Below are 14,671 nucleotides of genomic sequence, written 5' to 3'. Positions count from 1 at the left end.
GTGCGCAGACCCTTCCCGGACAGCGGCGGGCTAGAGCCCGACCGAGCGGCACAGCAAAGGGCCAAGCAGCGTCGACGGGGGAGAGAGAGAGGGCAGAGCACACAGGGCGCAGCCGGTGTTCAGGGGCCGAGCAGCGTCGAAGAGAGGGAGAGAGAGACGCGCAGAAACCCGCGAGGCACCGCCATTGCCACGAGGACCGTCGAGAGCGGCGTTGGCAGCAGCGCAGGAGAAGCGCGTGAAACCTACAGGGCGCCGCCATTGCCACGAGAGCTGCCGGGAGCGGCGTTGGCAGCAGCGGGGGAGGAAGGAAAGCGCGGGAGACGCCATTTTAAACCACACCCAAAATGCCGAAGAGTGGCAGTATCACCGCATTTGACAATGAAGTCGAAGATTGGACTACATATGTCGAACGAATAGAGGTGTACTGCAAGGCAAATGAGGTGTCAGATGACAAGAAAGGGTCGGTATTGTTAAATTTAATGGGTGCAAAGACGTATGGTTTATTATGAAATCTAGTAACCCCAACGAAGCCAATGGAAAAGAGTTTTGAAGACATAGTAACGATACTACAGGAACATTTAAACCCCACACCGCTGCTGATAGCAGAAAGATTCAAGTTTCACAAACAGAACCAGCATAAGGATGAAAGCAATGCTGATTATTTAACAGAACTGCACAAACTATCGAAACACTGCCAGTTTGGAGCGGGACTGGCAGATACCTTAAGGGACAAGTTTGTGTGTGGGCTTCAAAGTGAAGGAACCCGGAAACGGCTTTAATCTGAAAAGGACCTTACGCTGGAAAAGGCTTTCAGCATTGCGGTATCATATGAAGCAGCAGCACGGGGCGCTGCAGAGATACAACAGAGACCGCAAGAATATGGCACAAACGAAATGTCATATGGAACAGAGAAGTGCTATCACTGCGGCAGAACAACACACGACCAGAATGATTGCTGGTTCAAAGACAAAGTGTGCAGACAGTGTGGAAAAGTAGGACACATAGCACGAGTCTGCAGGTCGGGAAAGAAAACCAGCAATAAGAAACCTACCAAAGGAAAGTACAAGAAGGTACATAAGATGACGGAGAATAGTTCAGACGAACAAAAAAGAGTGATAACAACTCCGAAAGCAGGGAACGGAGTTGTCTGAAACTACATAATGTGATCACAACGGAGGATCACTGAACAATTTGGGTCACTCTCAAGGTAGCAGGAGTCCAGGTAAAGATGGAATTGGACACAGGATCAGCCCTAACAGTCATAAACCGACGGGACTACGAGCGGCTATTCTCACACATACCCTTGAGAGACACAAAAATTATTTTGAAGACGTACATGTAGTGTATGTGCCTTTAAGAGCCCCCTGTGTACTGTAATGCCGGTAATGGCCACTCGGGCTATATAAGCCTGTATATTGTGTTGTATCAGTTAGTTCCCCTCCAGACTTTGTTCAGTAAACACCTGTGAAACCAACTCCTGTCTTCAGTGTCTCTATTAACACACGGACACAACAGTGGCGACGAATTGGAAATGGACTTACCTGCAATTCGGCAGCACCTCAAGGACATCGATTCCTCTGGCGTCCAAAGTCGAAAAAAAGCAAGAAAAAGAAAAAGCTGTGGTTTCACCAGCTAGCTGAGCTGGTGGCAGGTACTGCAATAATCTTTCCTGGGCGTCGGGCTGGGGCTCCAGCGGCTGGCTCTGCAGCTAGCCCAAGCAGCGAAGGTGGAGGCAAGCAGTAACAGACGGGGAGGGAGCACTCGGGAGACAGCCGGCGCTGCAAGCAGGTCGGCGTTCAGACCTAGCAGAGAGAGTCCGGCGGGAACGAGTCTCCACCTGTAAATAAATAAATAAAAAGGGAAACCCGCGGAAAACAGCGTTGTCATCGGCAGCAGCGGCGGGGAAGCGCCATATCTTTTCTGCAGAAAAGAAAGAAAAGCGCGGGAAGCGCCATTTTTTTTTCCAGGACGCCTAAGTCTGGCAATATTGATGCTTTTGATAACGATATAGAGGATTGGACCACATATGTGGAAAGAGTGGGGGTATATTGCACCGCAAATGGAATAGAAAATGAAAAAAAAGCGTCAGTACTTCTAAATCTAATAGGCGCAAAGACATACGGGCTGTTACGAAACTTAATCACTCCAGCCAAACCAAAGGACAAGAATTTTAAAGAAATTGTTGATACCCTACAGGAGCACTTAAACCCAACACCACTGCTGATAGCGGAACGATTCAAATTCTTCAAGAGGAATCAACACAAGAATGAAAGTAACGCTGATTACCTCACCGAATTAAGAAAGCTATCAAAGCACTGCCAATTCGGGGCAGGACTAGCAGATTACCTTCGAGACAAATTCGTCTGCGGTCTCCAAAGCGAAGGAACACAGAAAAGGCTGCTTTCTGAGAAAGATTTAACACTGGACAAGGCTTTCAGTATGGCTGTATCATACGAAGCAGCCGCAAGAGGAGCTGCAGAGATACAACAAAAGACACAGGACTTCGGCACCCATGAAATGACACAGGGTTTCGAGAGATGTTATCGCTGCGGCAGATCCACCCATGACCAGAGGGACTGCTGGTTCAAGGAAAAAGCATGCAGGCAATGCGGAAAGATTGGAAACATTGCACGGGTATGCCGATCTGGACAAAAAAAATCCACGGACAGGAAAAAAAAAAATCAATAAAGAAAAGTACAGAAAGGTACAAATGATGACGGACAGTAGCTCCGAAGACCAGAAGAGCGATAGCGACTCCGAAAACAAGAGACTAAGCTGTCTCAAATTACATAATGTAATTGCCAAAGAAGATTACCAGACCATTTGGGTTACCCTCACGATAGCAGGGTCCCCAGTTAAAATGGAGCTAGATACAGGATCAGCTCTGACCGTCATAAATCGACGGGATTACGAGCGGCTATTTCCGCATATACCTTTAAAAGACACATCCATTATCTTGAAAACATATACGGGGCAGAAAGTATACCCCAAAGGAAAAATAAGGGTGCCTGTTGTATACAACGGCAAGGAAATACAAAAGTTGTATTTATACGTTCTACAAGATGGTGGTCCACCGCTGTTGGGACGTGAATGGATCAGGAAAATACGTTTAGACTGGCACTCCATTCAGGCACTGACGGTGACCAGTAAGGAAAAAAACGATGATGACGTCATACCTGAACGATTAAAAGACATCTTGGCCAACGCCAAAGAAGTGTTTCAAGAGAAACTAGGAACCTTGAAAGGCATCACCGCCTCAATAAAAGTGGAAGGTGCGGCAATTCCCAAGTTTTTTAAGGCAAGACCGGTGCCATACGCCATTCGTCCAGCAGTCGAGGCAGAGCTGGAGAATTTGGAAAAGGCAGGCGTATTATCCAAAATAGATTGGAGCGAGTGGGCAACACCCATCGTCCCAGTCATGAAGAAAACATTGAATAATGATAAATCTGAAGAACAGAGAAAAATTCGCATCTGTGGGGACTTCAAGGTGACTGTAAACCCGGTCCTTCACACGGTACAGTATCCTCTTCCGAGGATAGAAGATATTTTCGCCTCACTATCCGGAGGGAAACGTTTCACCAAAATTGACTTGGCACAGGCATATCTACAGATGGAGGTTGAAGAGGCCTCTAAATAATATCTCACGATAAATACACACAAAGGCCTGTACCAGTACAATCGACTGGTTTTCGGAGTAGCATCCGCTCCAGCTATCTGGCAAAGAGCTATGGAGCAAGTCCTCCAAGGGATTCCGGGGACTCAATGCTACCTAGACGACATCCTTGTAACAGGAGAAAACGACAACGAGCACCTTGCCAATTTGGAGCAGGTGCTCACTAGGCTGAGAGAACGGGGCCTGCGAGCAAATCGCCGCAAGTGCGAATTTTTCCAGAAACAAATATCATATTGTGGCCACATAATTAATAAGGAAGGGTTGCATAAGTCACCTGAAAAAATTGAAGCGGTCATAAAAGCCCCAGCACCTGAAAATGTTTCACAATTAAGGTCGTTCCTGGGATTAATAAATTACTATCATAAATTTTTACCGAACTTATCAACTCTTCTGCACCCTCTTAATGAACTGCTCCAAACAGGAGTAATTTGGAAATGGAGCGAAGACTGTAAACATGCCTTCCATAAATGCAAAGACTTAATCATGTCCAAAGAAGTTTTGGCTCATTACAACCCATCACTGCCAATCAGACTGGTGTGCGATGCATCCCCTTACGGCGTAGGAGCAGTATTATCGCATAAATTCCCTGATGGCTCGGAGCGGCTGATAGCTTTTGCGTCACGCTCATTGAACACAGCTGAGCGTAACTATGCCCAAATCGACAGGGAAGCACTCAGCCTGGTATGGGGAGTGAAGAAATTCAACCATTACCTACACGGACAAAAATTTACCTTGTTGACTGACCATCAACCCCTCATCTCCATATTCAACCCTAAAAAGGGTGTTCCCATTATGACAGCGCAAAGGCTACAGAGGTGGTCCCTTTTTCTAGGGGCACACCAATATAACATAGAATACAAAGGATCAAAACAGCATGGGAATGCTGACGGTTTATCGCGCCTACCATTGCCAATGGTAGAAGAAGCACCTACCGTAGACCCAGTGGAGATTTTCCACTCTACCATAGACAAATGTCTACCAGTAACAAATTCTGCCATTGAAAGGGAAACTAGAAATGACCCGACTCTCTCACGAGTCTACAATTTAACGGTGAAGGGATGGCCAGCACATGGCGAACCACTGTTGCCAGCACTCTCGCAAAGAAGAGAACAGCTGTCAGTGTACCGAGGAACCTTGATGTGTGGATCCAGAGTGGTGATTCCACCCAAACTCCAGGATAAAGTTCTAAAGGAGCTTCACGAGGGGCATCTGGGTGGAGTGAAAATGAAGAACCTAGCCAGGGCATTTGTATGGTGGCCAGGTGTGGTAAACCACTGTTTGTATTCCTGTTTGTCCTGTTTGTATTCCACTGTGTACATGCCTGGACATGCCTCGGCTGACTCCTCCCACAGGTCCTAGTATAAAGGTGACTGCTCCCCAGCCCTTTGTATCCTGGACCGGTCGACCACGCGAGGCAGACCTCCATTCTGTTGTTAATAAAAGCCTTTAGTTACTCTTCTAACTCTCAGTCTTTTATGAGTAATTGATAGCGCATCAATTTTATTAACAACATTTTTATAATGGAGAAGATCCTCACACCAGCATGCCTGGACTTAGATCATCGGGAGGCGGACTCATCCACCAAGTTTACTCACTGGCTTAAGTGTTTCGAAAAATTCCTGACCGCCTCTGAAGCAATCAAATCGGACGAGGACAAACTGGATGTCCTGACCTCCAAAGTGAACCACCGAGTGTACTCGGTCATCCAAGACGCGACCTCGTATGCGGACGCTATCAAGCTCCTCAAGGACCAGTACACGCGCCCAGTGAACGAAGTGTACGCCAGGCACCTCCTGGGGAGTCGTAAACAACAACCTGGGGAATCGACCGTGGAATACCTTCAGGCACTGTCTGTGCTTGGCCGGGCCTGTGGTTGTAAGGATGTAAAGGCCGCCGTGTACACAGAGGAACTTATCCGGGACGCTTTTGTAGCGGGCCACAGATCCAATTACACCCGACAGCGACTGTTGGAGCAGAGTAACCTCGACCTCAACAAAGCCTCTGAACTCGCACTATCGTTGGATGCAGCCTACCAGGGCATGGATGCCTACGCCTCTGCACCGTGGACGCCGCGGGGAATGACAGCCTGGGACACGGTAGGACCGCCTCATAGCGCCGTGCCACCCCAGCCACACCCCAACAACGGCCCAACTACCGCAGCAGTGTCCCAAGGCCAGACAGCAGTGCCCCAAGGCCAGAAATGCTACTTCTGTGGCCAGGCAAAACACCCCAGAGCGCGCTGCCCGGCGAAAAACGCGATCTGCCCGGGCTGCGGGAAGAAGGGACACTACGCTAGCGTCTGCAGGGCCAAAGCCACCCCGAACCCCAGCAGCGCCACGTGTGGGCCATGCGGGCCGCCATCTTGGACCTCCCCGGCCATGTGCGAATCACCAGTACAGCAGCCATTTTGGACGCCTCCAGCCACATGGGGATCATGGACGCCGCCATCTTGGACGACAGCCGGGAGGCAGCAGGCCCCCGACACCGCCTCATCTGATACCCGCAGCGACACACCGACCCCTACGCTGGCATCCGTTACACTGGACCAAGCGAGACCGCACCAACTGGCCAGTTCCACAATGGACATTAAGGTAAATGGTCACGATACAATCTGCCTTTTTGACTCTGGGAGCACGGAGAGCTTCATCCACCCCGACACGGTGCGGCGTTGCTCTCTCCCAGTCCTGCCTGCGCAACAGCGGATTTCTATGGCCTCCGAGTCCCAGTCGGCGGACATCGGCGGCTACTGCGTGGTGACACTCGTAGTAGACGGGACCGTGTACGATCATTTTAAACTTCTGGTCCTGCCTGACCTCTGCGCTGCCGTCCTGCTGGGGTTAGATTTTCAGTGCCACCTTAAAAGTGTTACGATGGCGTACGGTGGACCCCTACCCCCACTCACAGTCCGCAGCCAGCAGCTTCCAAATTGCCCGCCGCGCACCAGGTGCAACCTCTCCACACTCAGAGTCACCCCCCCACCACTGTTTGCTAACCTCACCCCCGACTGTAAGCCCATCGCCACAAAGAGCAGGCGATACAGTGCCGGGGACAGGGTTTTCATTAAAACCGAAGTGGAGCGGCTCCTGAAAGAAGGGATTATTGAGGGCAGCACCAGCCCCTGGCGAGCCCAGGTTGTGGTCGTTAAGACCGGCGAGAAGCAGCGCCTGGTCATCGACTACAGCCAGACAATAAATCGCTACACCCTGCTGGACGCCTACCCACTCCCCCGTATAGCTGATATGGTCAACCAGATCGCACAGTACCGCGTCTTCTCGACCATTGACCTGAAATCAGCGTACCACCAGCTCCCCATCCGCCCTGAGGACCGCCAGTACACTGCCTTTGAGGTAAACGGCCGCCTCTATCACTTCCTTAGGGTTCCCTTTGGCGTCACCAACGGGGTCTCCGTCTTCCAAAGGGAGATGGACCGGATGGTAGATCAAAATGCGTTGCAGGCCACTTTCCCATATCTGGAAATGTAACCATCTGCGGCCGTGACTTGCAGGACCATGACGCAAACCTCGAAAAATTCCTCCGCACCGCCCAACTCCTAAACCTGACATATAACAAGGAGAAGTGCATATTCCGCACAAACCGCCTCGCCATCCTTGGCTGTGTTGTGGAACACGGAGCCATCGGCCCCGACCCCGACCGGACGCGTCCCCTTATGGAACTTCCACTGCCCCACTGCCTCAAGGCCCTGAAGAGGTGCCTAGGGTTTTTCTCCTATTACGCCCAGTGGGTCCCCTACTATGCGGACAAGGCCCGTCCGCTGATCAAGTCCACCTCTTTTCCCTTGACGGCAGAGGCCCGCTTAGCCTTCCACCGTATCAAGGAGGACATTGCCAAAGCCACCATGCACGCAGTGGACGAATCCATCCCCTTCCAGGTGGAAAGCGACGCGTCCGACTTTGCCCTGGCCGCTACCCTCAATCAGGCGGGGAGACCCGTGGCCTTCTTTTCACGAACCCTCCAAGGCCTGGAGACCAGACACTCCGCTGTTGAGAAGGAGGCCCAGGCGATTGTAGAGGCTGTGCGTCATTGGAGGCACTACCTGGCCGGAAAACGATTTACCCTGCTCACTGACCAGCGTTCAGTTGCTTTTATGTTTAACAACAAGCAGAGGGGCAAAATCAAAAATGACAAGATCTTGAGGTGGAGAATCGAACTTTCCACCTACAACTACGAGATCTTGTACCGGCCCAGGAAGCTAAATGAACCCCCGGATGCGCTATCGCGTGGCACCTGCGCCAGCGCGCAGATCGATAGACTGCGGGCCCTCCACAATGACCTCTGCCACCCGGGGGTCACCAGGTTCTTCCACTTCATCAAGGCCCGCAACCTGCCTTACTCTATTGAGGAGGTCAGGACCATGACCAGGAACTGCCAAGTCTGCGCTGAGTGCAAACCGCACTTTTATAGACCAGACAGGGCCCACCTGATAAAAGCCACTCGCCCCTTCGAGCGCCTGAGCGTTGATTTTAAAGGGCCTCTCCCCTCCTCCGACCGCAATGTGTACTTCCTCAATATTATTGATGAGTACTCCCGTTTCCCGTTCGCCTTCCCCTGCCCGGACATGACCAGTGCCACGGTCATTAAATGTCTGAACGACCTCTTCACCCTGTTCGGCTTCCCCAGCTATATCCATAGCGACCGGGGCTCATCGTTTATGAGCGACGAACTCCGTCAGTACCTGCTAACTAGGGGTATTGCCACAAGCAGGACCACCAGTTACAACCCCCGGGGGAACGGACAGGTGGAAAGAGAAAATGCGACAGTTTGGAAGGCCGTCCTGCTAGCCTTAAAGTCTAGGGGCCTTCCAACCTCCCGCTGGCAGGATGTGCTCCCCAATGCGCTCCACTCTATTCGGTCACTGCTCTGCACTGCCACTAACGCCACCCCTCATGAGAAAATGTTTGTCTTCCCAAGGAAGTCCACATCGGGGACATCGCTACCGCCATGGCTGACGTCCCCAGGGCCGGTCCTACTGAGAAGACACGTGAGGACCCATAAAACGGACCCCCTGGTCGAGAGGGTCGACCTCCTCCACGCCAACCCCCAGTATGCTTACATCGCATACCCGGACGGGCGGGAGGACACAGTCTCCATAAGAGACCTTGCACCCTCGGGGGCTGCAGTAACCCACTACCCACCCCCCCCACGATCCGATATCCAGCCCCAGCAGACGGCAGGCCTGGGCCCCGCGACCCGCTCGACATCTACGAGGACGACACGCCTGTGCCACAGCCTACGCTGGACTCGACGCCGGAAGCTTCACTACCCCTGCCGTTGCCACGCCGATCACAGCGGCAGACAAGACCTCCGGAGAGACTCCAATACACTAACTTTTAATACACTTCACCCCGCCGGACTCAATTTTAAACAAGGGGTGAATGTGGTAAACCACTGTTTGTATTCCTGTTTGTCCTGTTTGTATTCCACTGTGTACATGCCTGGACATGCCTCGGCTGACTCCTCCCACAGGTCCTAGTATAAAGGTGACTGCTCCCCAGCCCTTTGTATCCTGGACCGGTCGACCACGCGAGGCAGACCTCCATTCTGTTGTTAATAAAAGCCTTTAGTTACTCTTCTAACTCTCAGTCTTTTATGAGTAATTGATAGCGCATCACCAGGTATCGATGGAGACATCGAAGAAATGACCAAGAGCTGCCTAGGATGCCAGAAGGTTCAAAACGCTCCACCACAAGCCCCTCTACATCCATGGGAGTGGCCCTCATCTCCCTAGCAAAGGGTACACATCGACTTTGCTGGTCCATTTATGGAGTCAATGTTCTTAATCGCGGTTGATGCACACTCCAAGTGGCCAGAGGTAATAAAGATGTCCTCCACCACCACGGAAAAAACCATCACAGTATTAAGGACCATATTTGCCAGGAATGGGCTGCCTGAACAGATCTGTTCTGATAATGGACCGCAATTTGTGTCCGAAGAATTCAGGAAGTTCTTAAAAAACAATGGGGTTAAGCACTACACGTCCGCCCCATACCATCCCGCCACCAATGGATTGGCTGAAAGGTTTGTCCAGACCTTCAAGAAGGCCATAAAGGCCATGGGTAATGAAGACATAAAACTTCAGCATAAGGTGGATAACTTCTTGTTTGCATACAGGAATGCAACACATATGGTTACAAACCAAACTCCCGCCATGATGTTCTTCAATAGAAGCCTAAGATGCTGGCTGGATTTGATCAAGCCAAACATCAGAAGGGACGTGGAGAACCGACAATTTCAAGGCATGAATGAAAGGCCAACTAGAACCTTCCAGATAGGTCAACAAGTTTTGGCCCGGGACTACCGTACCGAGAAATGGCAGCCTGGAACTATCTGCACACGACTAGGACCGCTGATGTATACCGTGGACATTGGAGAAAGCATAATAAGGCGCCATGCTGACCAAATCATAGAGTCATCCGAAAAGGGACAAGCTACACCACAACTCTATACGCCTAATGATGAAGTAGAGATACCCATAGTATCTACCTCCGATCCGGTGATACTGGAACCTGATGAACCCGACACTGGCATTCAAGCCGAATCAGCCTTGCCAAAAGAACCTACTACACCACCAGAAACTACTACACCACCGAGGCGTTATCCGGACCGAGTCAGGAAGCCTCCAGAGAGACTGACTTATAATTGATTAACTGCAGCAATGTGTAGATTATTTTTCTTGTAACATGTAATTAATGATTACTTAAAATATTATGTACTGGTTGGCTAAAAGGGGAGGAATTGTAGTGTATGTGCCTTTAAGAGCTCCCTGTGTACTGTAATGCCGGTAATGGCCACTCGGGCTATATAAGCCTGTATATTGTGTTGTATCAGTTAGTTCCCCTCCAGACTTTGTTTAGTAAACACCTGTGAAACCAACTCCTGTCTTCAGTGTCTCTATTAACACACAGACACAACAGTACACGGGGCAAAAAGTCTACCCCAAAGGAAAAATAAGGGTGACCGTTATATATAACGGTAAGGAAACACCAAAACTAGACCTGTATGTATTGCAAGATGGAGGACCACCATTACTGGGACGTGAATGGATCCGGAAAATACAACTGGATTGGCATTCCATACAGGCACTGACTGTGGCTGACAAAAAGGATGACGACGTCACACCTGGGCGACTATCAAAGATCCTAACTGACGCGAAAGCAGTGTTCCAGCAAGGACTCGGAACACTAAAAGGCATGACAGCGACGATTAAAATTGAAGAAAACGCAAGCCCAAAATTTTTTAAGGCCAGACCGGTACCTTATGCAATCCGCCCAGCCGTCGAAGCAGAGCTGGAGAGTCTGGAACATTCAGGTGTACTGTCCAAGGTAGACTGGTGCCAGTGGGCTACACCCATCGTCCCTGTGATGAAAAAGTCGTTGAGCAGCATGCCTGGGGAACCAAGGAAGGTTCGCATCTGTGGGGACTTTAAGGTAACAGTGAACCCGGTCCTTCACACCGTACAATATCCACTTCCGCAGCTTGAAGATATTTTCGCCTCGCTATCTGGAGGGAAACGCTTCACTAAGATTGATCTGGCCCAGGCATATCTGCAAATGGAGGTAGAAGAAGCATCAAAAAAATACCTCACAATCAACACCCATAAAGGTCTCTACCAATACAACCGGCTGGTATTCGGGGTAGCATCAGCTCCGGCTATTTGGCAGAGGGCAATGGAACAAGTCCTGCAAGGGATCCCAGGGACCCAGTGTTACTTGGACGACATCCTGGTCACGGGCGAAAATGACAGTGATCACCTTGCCAACCTGGAGCAGGTGCTCACTAGATTGCAGGAATATGGGCTCCGAGCTAACCGCCCCAAATGCGAGTTTTTTAGAAAACAGATCTCGTATTGTGGCCACGTTATCGATAAAGAGGGGTTACATAAGTCCCCAGAGAAGATTGAGGCAGTAGTCAAGGCTCCAGCACCGGAAAATGTGTCACAACTGAGGTCGTTCCTCGGGCTGGTAAACTACTACCATAAGTTCTTGCCAAATTTGTCTACAATACTACACCCACTGAACACCCTACTGCAAACTTGGGTGCCATGGAAGTGGAGTGACGAATGTAGACGAGCTTTCCAGAAGAGCAAAACACTAATCACATCGAAAGAGGTATTGGCCCATTACAACCCGGCATTACCAATTCGGTTGGCATGTGATGCGTCACCCTACGGCATTGGAGCGGTGCTGTCGCACAAATTCTCGGACAGCTCAGAGAGGCCAATAGCCTTTGCGTCACGATCACTAACCTCAGCCGAGCGTAACTACGCCCAGATTGACAGGGAGGCCCTCAGCCTAGTGTGGGGAGTGAAAAAGTTCAATCACTATCTGCACGGGCAGAAATTCACCTTGCTGACTGATCACCAGCCTCTTGTCTCCATTTTTAATCTGAAGAAGGGCGTTCTGGTGATGACTGCGCAACGACTACAAAGATGGTCACTTTTTCTAGGGGCGCACCACTATGAGATTGAATATAAGGGCACGAAACAGCATGGAAATGCTGATGGGCTAGCACGCCTGCCACTGCCTACTGCGGAGGAAGCACCAGCAGTGGATCCTGTCGAAATATTCCATTCGACTATAGTTGAATACCTACCGGTAACTAACGCTTGTATCGAAAAGGAAACCCGGAATGACCCGACACTGTCTCGGGTATATGATTTGACGGTGAAGGGATGGCCAGCACATGGCGACTCACTGTTGCCAGCATTCTCGACAAGGAGAGAACAGCTGTCAGTGTGCCGGGGGACCTTGATGTGTGGATCCCGAGTGGTAATTCCACCCAAGTTAAGGGATAGAGTGCTCAATGAGCTTCATGAGGGTCATCTGGGAGGGGTAAAAATGAAAAGCCTAGCCAGGGCTTATGTGTGGTGGCCGGGAATCGATAAAGAAATCGAGGACCTGACCAAGAGCTGCTCAGGATGCCAGAGAGTCCAAAATGCACCACCACAGGCCCCTCTACACCCATGGGAGTGGCCCTCATCTCCATGGCAACGGGTGCATATTGATTTTGCTGGTCCATTCATGGACTCAATGTTTTTAATAGCCGTGGATGCGCACTCGAAATGGCCTGAGGTCATCAAAATGTCCTTCACCACCACGGAGAAAACTATTGCAGTCCTACGGACCATTTTTGCCAGGAATGGCTTGCCAGAACAGATTTGCTCCGACAACGGACCACAGTTTGTGTCCGAAGAGTTCCGGAGGTTCTTGAAAAAGAATGGGGTAAGGCATTACACATCCGCCCCGTATCATCCAGCCACAAATGGATTGGCTGAGAGGTTCGTACAAACCTTTAAGAAGGCAATAAAGGCTATGTACAATGACAACATTCCGCTGCAGCACAAGGTGGACAATTTCCTGTTCGCCTACCGGAATGCGACACATGCAGTCACCAACCAGGCCCCAGCCATGATGTTCTTTAACCGATGGTTAAGATCTCGCCTGGATTTGCTCAGACCAAACGTACGAAGAGATGTTGAGAGTAAGCAATTCCAGCACATCCATGAGAAGCCAACAAGGAGCTTCAATGTAGGGCAACCAGTCTTGGCCCGCCAGGAACGATATGCACACGGCAGGGCCCACTAATGTACACAGTGGACGTTGGGGAGAGCATCGTGAGTCGCCATGCTTACCAGATCCTAGAGTCACAGGAACAAGTCAACCCCATGCCTCACCCATACGTACCTGGTGATGAACCCGACGTACAGGTCGCATCTACCCCAGAAACAGTAGCATCGGAAGCTGATGAACCAACCGACGACAGGGGGCCAGAATCGCCTCCGCACCAAGAGCAAGACACTCGGGAAAGGCGCTATCCAGAAAGGATCAGGAAGCCTCCCCAAAGACTGAATATATAAATAGACTATTTTCAGCTAATGTTGCATGTTAAAAGTGTTAATTGTAATTAGTTTGATATTTAATTGTTAAATGAGTGTTATGGTACCGTTAATCTAAAAGGGGAGGAATTGTAATGTATATACCTTTAAGGGGGGAACTACTTTTTACAGCTCATGTATACTGTAGTACCGGCAGTGACCACACCTGTATATAGCACTGAGTAGTAATCTGTACAGGCAGTTCCACTGTGAGCCACGTTGAGTAAACACCTGTTGTACCGTTTATCCTGCAGTCTGTGTCTTATTACACACAGACACAACAGGGAGTGAGTGGGATTAGACTGGGTGGGATATTAAAGGGTATGGGGAGTGAGTGAGATTAGACTGGGTGGGATATTAAAGGGTATGGGGAGTGAGTGGGATTAGACTGGATGGGATATTAAAGGGTATGGGGAGTGGGATTAGACTGGGAGAGATATTAAATGGTATGGGGAATGAGTGGGATAAGACTCGGTGGGATAGTAAAGGGTATGGGGAGTGAGTGGGATTAGACTGGGTGGGATATTAAAGGGTATGGGGAGTGAGCAGGAGTGTGCGATTAGACTGGGTGGGATATTAAAGGGTATGGGGAGTGAGCAGGAGTGTGCGATTAGACTGGGTGGGATATTAAAGGGTATGGGGAGTGAGTGCGGTTAGACTGGGTGGGATATTAAAGGGTATGGGGAGTGAGTGGGGTTAGACTGGGTGGGATATTAAAGGGTATGGGGAGTGAGCAGGAGTGTGGGATTAGACTGGGTGGGATATTAAAGGGTATGGGGAGCGAGCAGGAGTGTGGGATTAGACTGCTTTGTGCTACCGCCAAAGACCAATTTCACCCCCACAGACACTTACTGCAATAAGAGCCTCGATTTTAATGCCCCCCGGCGGGCAGCAAAGGGTCAGGTGAGGGTTTAAAATCTTGAAAATCGGGATCCCGCCATGTTCCCGGCTACCGTAATATTAACGGCAGCTATTCAGTCCATCGACAAGGTACCTGCTAAAGGCAGGCAGGGGACCTACATGCAAAAGTAGCGGCCTAATGACATCATCAGCGCCACAACGTAATATTAACAGCAAGCCAGGGGGAGTCACGCACATTTTGCTGC

The 14,671-nt window shown here is 50.2% G+C and overlaps 1 protein-coding gene across 1 annotated transcript in view; it reads right to left on the bottom strand.

Annotated features, from left to right (window-relative positions):
- The window catches only part of LOC147122057 (uncharacterized), a 106,212-nt gene that overhangs the window by 54,503 nt on the left and 37,038 nt on the right, over positions 1–14,671 (bottom strand). The window lies entirely within an intron of this gene.

This window comes from Somniosus microcephalus, chromosome 3, assembly GCF_052327205.1.
Source record: "Somniosus microcephalus isolate GS21.2 chromosome 3, FLI_Smic_1.0, whole genome shotgun sequence".
Taxonomy (NCBI): domain Eukaryota; kingdom Metazoa; phylum Chordata; class Chondrichthyes; order Squaliformes; family Somniosidae; genus Somniosus; species Somniosus microcephalus.
Note: the sequence above shows the minus strand (reverse complement) of the source record. Positions and strands in the feature narration are given on the sequence as shown.